An 8,263-nucleotide genomic window follows, 5' to 3' on the forward strand; every position below is an offset into this window, starting at 1 on the left:
TTACATCTGAGTAAAGGATGTAACTCAAATCGTCGGATGGTCTTTGCTTCTCGTCACTCAGTCGCTGGTGAATCACCTTGTCATACCTGTGGAAACATTGGTAGAGATCCCTGCGAATCAAGCTATCGAAAAAGGTGACGTATGAACATTAGTCAACAGTTTGTGTTTAAATGTATTTTTTTTACCACCATATGCCGCGGAAACCTGAATACAGTGGAACAGAAGGTAGTATCAGAGTATATATGCCCCGGCATACAGCCGGAAATTTCTCAACAATGTATGCTTCAAGTGCACATTTGTCTCCATGTACGATTTAGCATATCCCTCTAAATTAGAAGTCTTGAAATTTTGACAAATGTTCACCACATGCTTACACTACGCATACGTTATGGCAATGTTTGCGAGTTTATTGGCGAATGCAGTTACAACAGGCAATCCAGGTACTCATTTGAAAAGCCTTCTTCGTCACAAGTTCAATATTTACAACGTCAAGGTAAGTGGCTTTGGTGATATGGATCTGCTTGCCTGCCAAGACCAGGAATTAAGTGCCGAAATACAAAATTGATAAGTAGTAGCCAGGCATTTGAATTTGTGTATGTATTCTAAAATCGTAGGAGGAAGTGACAACAAAATGACTATTTACGTTGTTCTGTATATTGTATGAGTCTAGCGACATACCATCAGACTTTCGGAAAAATGTCATCGACACGATTCCGAAGACTGCAAGAGTTGACAACTGCGAGAATCCTTCTATCGTTGATCAGCTGAAGTATTTCATCTGTTATCCATGGTTTCTTTATAGTTGCCTTCTTTGTACTTACGGTTTTCCCTCCAGCTTCTGTGATTGCCCTTTTTTGAGATGTTCATTCCTCTTCAGCTGAACTGCCTACTGTGCTATACACTATCCCAGTATCTATAACCTCAGTGAACTTCAAACATCTGTCTTGATTTTTAGTACTGCCATATCTCACTTCTTTGCCGGCTGATTCTTTCTGACTAGTGTCCTGAACTGCAGCCTGCTTTTCATCATTGTTAACTTTTCATCTGAGTCTTCGTCTCTTCCTGGGTATGACTCACAAACAAATAACTGATTTCAAAATCTCTGCCTAACCATGAAGTAATTAAACTCAGATCTTCGCATATTTCTTAGCGTTTTGTGACCATATCTCCTCCTCATATAGATTCTGAACAGAGTATTCGCTATTACTGACGGATATTTATCGCGGAATTCAATTAGTCATTCTTCTCTCTCCTCCCTAGAATCGTGCCGATTTTCTCCAGTAATCCTCTATTCTACTCCTTCCCTTACAACCGTATTCCGTTCCCCCATGATTGTCAGATTTTCATCTTCCTTACCGTACTTCGTTATGCGTTCAGTGTCCTTACATACTTTCTCTATCTCTTCATCCTCTGCTTGCGATGTCTGCTTGTACAATTGGACTATTGTTGTCAGTATTGGTTTGCTCTCGATTTTGATGAGAACAATCCTATCACTGATATTCTCGTCTGACTATAAATACTGGTATTATTTCTATTTCATTTAAGTGACCCCAACTACATGAAGATTGAGCGTTAGCATTTCCCATTTCAGATTATTTAGCTACCCTAACACGTACAGACATCTTCCACGCCTATCTGTAGAAGGTTACGCTTTAGCTGATTATTCAGTCTTTCAACCTTTCCCACGGCAGTCCTCTGCCGAATATCCGAATCTTTTGCCAATGGAGAGATCATCATGACACTTTTTTCAAAGTACACGCGGCTTGTCATGTGTATACATATTATGTGGCTTCCATTCATTCGTTTTTGTTGCCTTCTGTAATCTCATGCCGTTGATTATTGCTGATTCTTCCACCTTTTAGGGGCAGTTTCCCATCCAAAGGACAAGAAAGTGCCCTGAACCTCTGTCAGTTCAACTGCCGTCTTTGACAAGACCATTGCCAGAACGAGGGTGACTTCTTAAGCTAAAAGTTTCCGTCCGCCATTACTGGTGGCTTTTGATCGAAATCTAAGCAGTGACGGTGTACGAACCCGGGACTGAGGTCATTTTTATTTCTATAAATGCTACCCATGCCGCTTAGATTCATACGTGGATTTCCTAGCTAGGATTTACCGCACTCAACAACACATTATTTGATTCCACACAAAATTCTCTCATACCCATTCGACAGTGGGACCTCTAGATACACTGACACACTAAAACAGGATATCCTTTTCCTCCCAGCCCCAGGTACCCGTTCTTCATTCTCAAATGACTCAAGTTCCGTGCCGCACAAGAAGTTACTAAATTATAACAACAATGAACAACAAGACAATAGGAAACATTAGAATTTGATTTAGAGACCATTTCTGTCATGTAGCAACAAAAATAACAACACAGCAATATGATTATCTCAATGAAATGACCACAATGTTGGATGTGCAAAACGTGACCAATCCGACAAAACCTTCTAAAAAAAAAAAAAAAAAAGGAGTCACCTACTGTTCCACCAGATGGGCATCTAAAAAATAATAAACAATCAACATTTAGTTAGCATGTTATGGTATCAAAATAGAGAGATGCAGTGGATCTGTCTGCTACAGCATTTCTTACCATTCAAGAACACTTACCTAGACATTTCCTCTCAAAGTTGCAAGCGATAAAAGACAAGTCAAACATGATATTACAGAGTTACTTTTACTCAAGGGGGAAAAGTCTGCGTTATAAAGATGCTACATGAGTCTGAGATACATACGTATTTAGGTATCATGCAAATTCCTCTCTCGGTGGACACGTATTATTTACTGTTTCATTAAATACCATTAATTACTCGAAATTCAACAAAGAAAAACAATTTTCACGGAACAATTTCCAGTAACTTGAAGTTTACTCAAATAGTACACTGCAATAAGTTTCTGAAGCTGTCTTCAAGATAGAATGAGAATCACCCAACAAAAAATGTAAGGTGCTGTTTAAGAAAGACTTTCTGCTGTTAATGTCTTCGAAACGAACGAAGCTACAAGACAAAACGGCCACGCTGGTTCCGAAAGACCTCACTTTCTGTAACTTTTCAATCCATTAAAAATAGGAAAACACAAGAAAACAATTTATCCTCACCTCATGAAACAATGTCCTTAAAAATCTTTCAGAATGCTCCTCGTTAACAAGGATGCATGCATCAACCTGCCATCGCATTGAATCCGTGATGAGATGATGCACAAAGGTGGCCTTGAGTTTGTTTGTATGGGGGATGAGGGTCTAGGCCTGGGGATAGGGAGTATGTTTAATATTCTGGAAGACGAATGGTGACTTGTGAGTACCCACAAAGAAGTCCTGTCATCTCAACATTACATTCGTTCATTTGACCCAAGAAGTACTGGTGGTGAAACCAAGAATTTCAGCTTACTGTACTTTATAATCAAACTAACCACGAGGGTAATTCGAACATTTCATGTAAGATAATGTTTCGTGCAATGCTGGTAAGTTTTCTTTCTGTGTGTTTCCCATGATTAATACAATTATGAAGAGTAGAAAATACCCTCTAACATGGAAATAAAGCGTTTATGGACCTATGTCCATATAACATACTTCATTCCTCTATGCTTGTGCAGTGTCGCCTGAAAATTTGGTCGTACCTTTTTGTTACTCTCCGTAATCTGAGGTGACAAAAGTAATGGTATACCTACTAATACCGTGTCTGACCTCGTTTTGACCGGCATACTACAGCAACTCATCGTGGCACAGACTCAAGAAGTCGTTGGAAGTCCTCTAAATAAATATTAAGCCCTGAAGAAACATTGACACTTGATATCCATACAGCCGTCCGCAATTGCGAAAGTGTTGTCGGTTCAGGATTTTGTGTACGAACTTGACCTCTTGATTATATCCCGCAAATGCGTCATGAGATTAATGTAGGCAAGATGGCTGGCCAGATCATTCTCTTAAACCGTCCAGAATGTTCTTCAATAGGGAACAGTTGTGACCCGGTGATATGGCGCATTGTCATCCACAAAGATTCCATTGTTATTTGGGAACAAGAAGTCTCTAAATGGCTGCAGATGGTCTCCAAGTAACCGAACATAGCAATTTACTGTCAATGTTCTCTTCAGTTTGATCATAGGACGCAGTCCATACCATGTAAACACAGTCCACACCATCATGGAACCACCACCAGCTTGTACAGTGCCTTATTGGCAAGTTGGATCCGTTCGTCGTATGTCCCACACTGATTTCTGCGGTAATTTCATGCAGTGTTTCTTGTACGTTAGTACTGACAACTCTACGCAAATGACGCCGTTCTCGGTCGTTAAGTAAAGACCGTCGGCAATTGAATTGTCCGTGGTGATTGGTAATGCCTGAAATTTGGTACTCTCAGCTCTGGATCGCGAAATGTTAAATTCCGTAATGATTTCCGAATTGGGATGTCCCACACTTGTGGTTACAACTACTGTTCCACGTTAAAAATCTCTTAATTCCAATCGTGCTGCCATAATCACCCTGAGTAGAGATGACACATCCGCCAATGCACTGCCCTGTGTACGCGATACTACCGCCATATGCGTTAAGTGCTTCTATCCCAAGACTTTTGTCATGTACCGGGTGATCAAAAAGTCAGTTTAAATTTGAAAACTGAATAAATCACGGAATAATGTATATAGAGAGGTACAAATTGACACAAATGCTTGGAATGACATGGGGTTTTATTAGAACCGAAAAAAGAAACACAAACGGTTAAAAAATGCCCGACAGATGGCGCTTCATCTGATGAGAATAGCAATAATTAGCATAACAAAGTAAGACAAAGCAAAGATGATGTTCTTTACAGGAAATGCTCAATAAGTCCACCATCATTTCGCAACAACAACTGTAGTCGAGGAATAGTGTGGTGAAAGCTTGTCCGGAGTTATGGTGAGGCATTGGCGTCGGATGTTGTCTTTCAGCATACCTAGAGATGTCGGTCCAGCACGATACACTTGTGACTTCAGGTAACCCCAAAGCCAATAATCGCACGACTGAGGTCTGGGGACCTGGGAGGCCAAGCATGACGAAAGTGGCGGCTGAGCATACGATCATCACCAAACGACTCGCGCAAAGATCTTTCACGCGTCTAGCAATATGGGGTGTTTTTTTTTGTTCTCATAAACCCCCTTGTCATTCCAAGCATGTGTGTCAATTTTTACCTCTCTATGTACATTATTCCGTAGTTTATTAAGTTTTCAAATTTATGCTGACTTTTTGATCACCCGGTATATTTCGTGTATTGACTCAAGTCTCTTACTGTCTAGTATTTTGTACAGGCTGCTGAAGTTAGAGAACACCTGCTGATATTTAGGCAGATGGAGTAGTGCCACTCGGCGCTTTGTGTAGCAACTGCGGCATACACAAGTGTCTCCCACGCCTCGGCGCCGCTCCTCGAATGAAGCCGTCGCGAGTTGCGCGCCCCGCAGACAGCCGCCCTAAGCACATTAGCGAACGGTAGTGCTCGCGCCGCCGTGTGTGTCAGCCCGGGGCCTCGATACGGCGCGCCCTCGCCGCTTGTTAGCCTGCGGCAGGTGTGGAGTGCCGCGGCGCCTCTGTCAGGTGTGTGGTCGCCCTTTCGCCCTCAGGGCAGAGAACAGCCCTAGGGATGCGCGTCTGCACTGCCTGAGCATTACGTCCTGCAAGTCCGCGCCGTAAATTCTGCCAGGCTCCCAGCAGTGGCACAAACGGCACAAATCTACTGTGCTGTTCGAATCTCTCTCCAAGAGGGGAGTTCAAGTTCTGGGCTTCCTCTATGAGACACAGCTATTGTTTGTACCCTAAGGTTGCAGTACCGGTGCGGCTGTACATCTTACCTCTCCGACAGTTTCTGTTATAACTGGAACGCAAGTTTAGTCACGAAAGCAACATTCCCGCAGTACCAAGGTGGGTGAGTCAAGCAGCGAACTGCTTCCTCGATAAATCTGGATGACGTAGTGAGCGTGGGTGGGGATACAATATGACCATTCCAAAAAAAATGTAAAAAACTTAAATTGTTGTTGAATTGAATTATATTAACAACACACTTTATAAAGAGTCAGTGATGTCTAAGTAGCGTCCAGAACTCGAAAATATCTTTTCTTCCCCTGTTACTAACATCAACGCACCTTCAATAACATGTACTATCGTCTTCATGACCAAAACAAAAACTAAAATAAGAAAATAAAAGATACAAGTTTCGTTTATCGTTTTTTCAATTTTTTCTCTCAACATTCTGATGTGCAAATAAGGCCCCGATCATAGAAATACTGAATATGAAATTCATTGGTTAAAGCGACTTTTTCCGGCCGGGGTGACCGAGCGGTTCTAAGCGCTTCAGTCTGGAACCACGCGACGGCTACGGTCGCAGGTTCGAAACCTGCCTCGGGCATGGATGTGTGTGATGTCCTTAGGGTCGTGAGGTTTGAGTAGTTTTAAGTTCTAGGGGACTGATGACCTCAGATGTTAAGTCCCATAGTGCTGAGAGCTCTAAAATGGCTCTGAGCACTATGGGACTCAACATCTTAGGTCATAAGTCCCCTAGAACTTAGAACTACTTAAACCTAACTAACCTAAGGACATCACACACACCCATGCCCGAGACAGGATTCGAACATGCGACCGTAGCAGTCCCGCGGTTCCGGACTGCAGCGCCAGAACCGCTAGACCACCGCGGCCGGCTGCTGAGAGCCATTTGAAACATTTTGAAAGAGACTTTTACTTCTGAGATTTCCATTTTTGGGTTAAGTTTAACTTAAAAATTTAAAACATGTGTGTAATCTGGTGGAAAAATTGATTAATAAAAGACATGTTTTTAATTTTTTTACAACACTTTCAAAAGGTGGACGTGAAGTACCCAGGGTATTGCGAGGGTTAATCATGGTTATTTTGGAGAACAGGAAGAGCTAGACTCTGACTTGAATATTGAAATATAGTCTTCACAAAGATTTCTATTTATATCAGTTAAAAAACATCTTTTCCCTCTAAACTGGGAGTATGTTAATCTTCATGCTTCTCAAGTTGACAAAGAACCGCAGTTAAAGAATAATACAACATTAATATCATGTCACATACAGAAAGGCACTAAGGGATAGCGGCGCGTCAGGAAGACAATCCAGAGCAAATAGAAGCATCAGTGGATCATTACATTGTTTTGACTGGACAGTGGGAGTAACCTTCAGAATTATGGCTGCAGAGAGTGGACCATTGTTACATCTTCCCTCAGTGCCAATTAACAACGTAAATAATTTACCTCGTGTAACCAAGAACATGATTCCTCTAACGAGGCTCTCCGTTTACGTTCATCTGTGATCGCATGTCGTTAATCCATTGCACACTGTGCCGAGTGCTAGCTGTATTGATGTCTCATTGGAGGTTAGTATCGATACAGAAAGGTTTAACAGTGGGATTAAAGTTCATTGTGAAAGCATATCAATGATAAGATTCGTGAATGACATTGCCATCCTCATTGAAAGTGAAGAAGAATAATAGAATTTGTTCAATGGAACGAACAGTCTAACGACGCAGTATATGGACTGAGAGTAAGTCGGGGAAAGAGGAAAGTAAAGAAAAGTCGCAGAAATGGGAAAAGCGACAAACTTTACATCATAACTTACGGCCACGAAATATATGAAGTTAAGGAATTGCGTTAGCTAGTCAGCAAAGTAACCCATAACGGACAAGCAAGGAGGGCATAAAAAGTAGACTAGCGCCTGCAGAGAGGTAATTTCTGGCCAATAGAAGTCTGCTAGCACCAGATATAGGTCTTACTTTGAGAAAGAAGTTTCTGAGACCAAACGTCTGGAGCACAGAAAGGGTATGGCAGTGAGACACGGACTGTGGGGAAACCAGAACGGAAGATAATCGTAGCATTTGAGATTTGATGCTACAGAAGGATGTTGGAAATTAAGTAGACTGCTAAGGTAAGGTAAAGGAGGTTCCACACAGAATCGACAAGAAAAGGAATATGTGGGATATAATGGAAGGAAAAAGAAGGGGGCATAAGCCATGTGTTAAGACATCAGGCAAAAACTGCCATGCTGCTGGCGGGAGCTGTAGAGGGCAAAAACTGTAGTGGAAAACAGATATTGGAATACATCCGGCAAATAGTTGAGTCCGTAGGTCGCTACCGCTCTGAGATGAAAGGAATTTGTGGTGGGCTGCCTCAAACCAATCGGAAGACTGATGACTTAAGGGGGGCAGGACGTCAAACGGGCCGACTTGGAGCAGGAGAGGCACCACAGGACGTTTTAGTTTCCACTGTCTATACTTTTACAAATAAATTCA

This window comes from Schistocerca cancellata, chromosome 7 (assembly GCF_023864275.1).
Source record: "Schistocerca cancellata isolate TAMUIC-IGC-003103 chromosome 7, iqSchCanc2.1, whole genome shotgun sequence".
NCBI classification, from domain to species: Eukaryota; Metazoa; Arthropoda; class Insecta; order Orthoptera; family Acrididae; genus Schistocerca; species Schistocerca cancellata.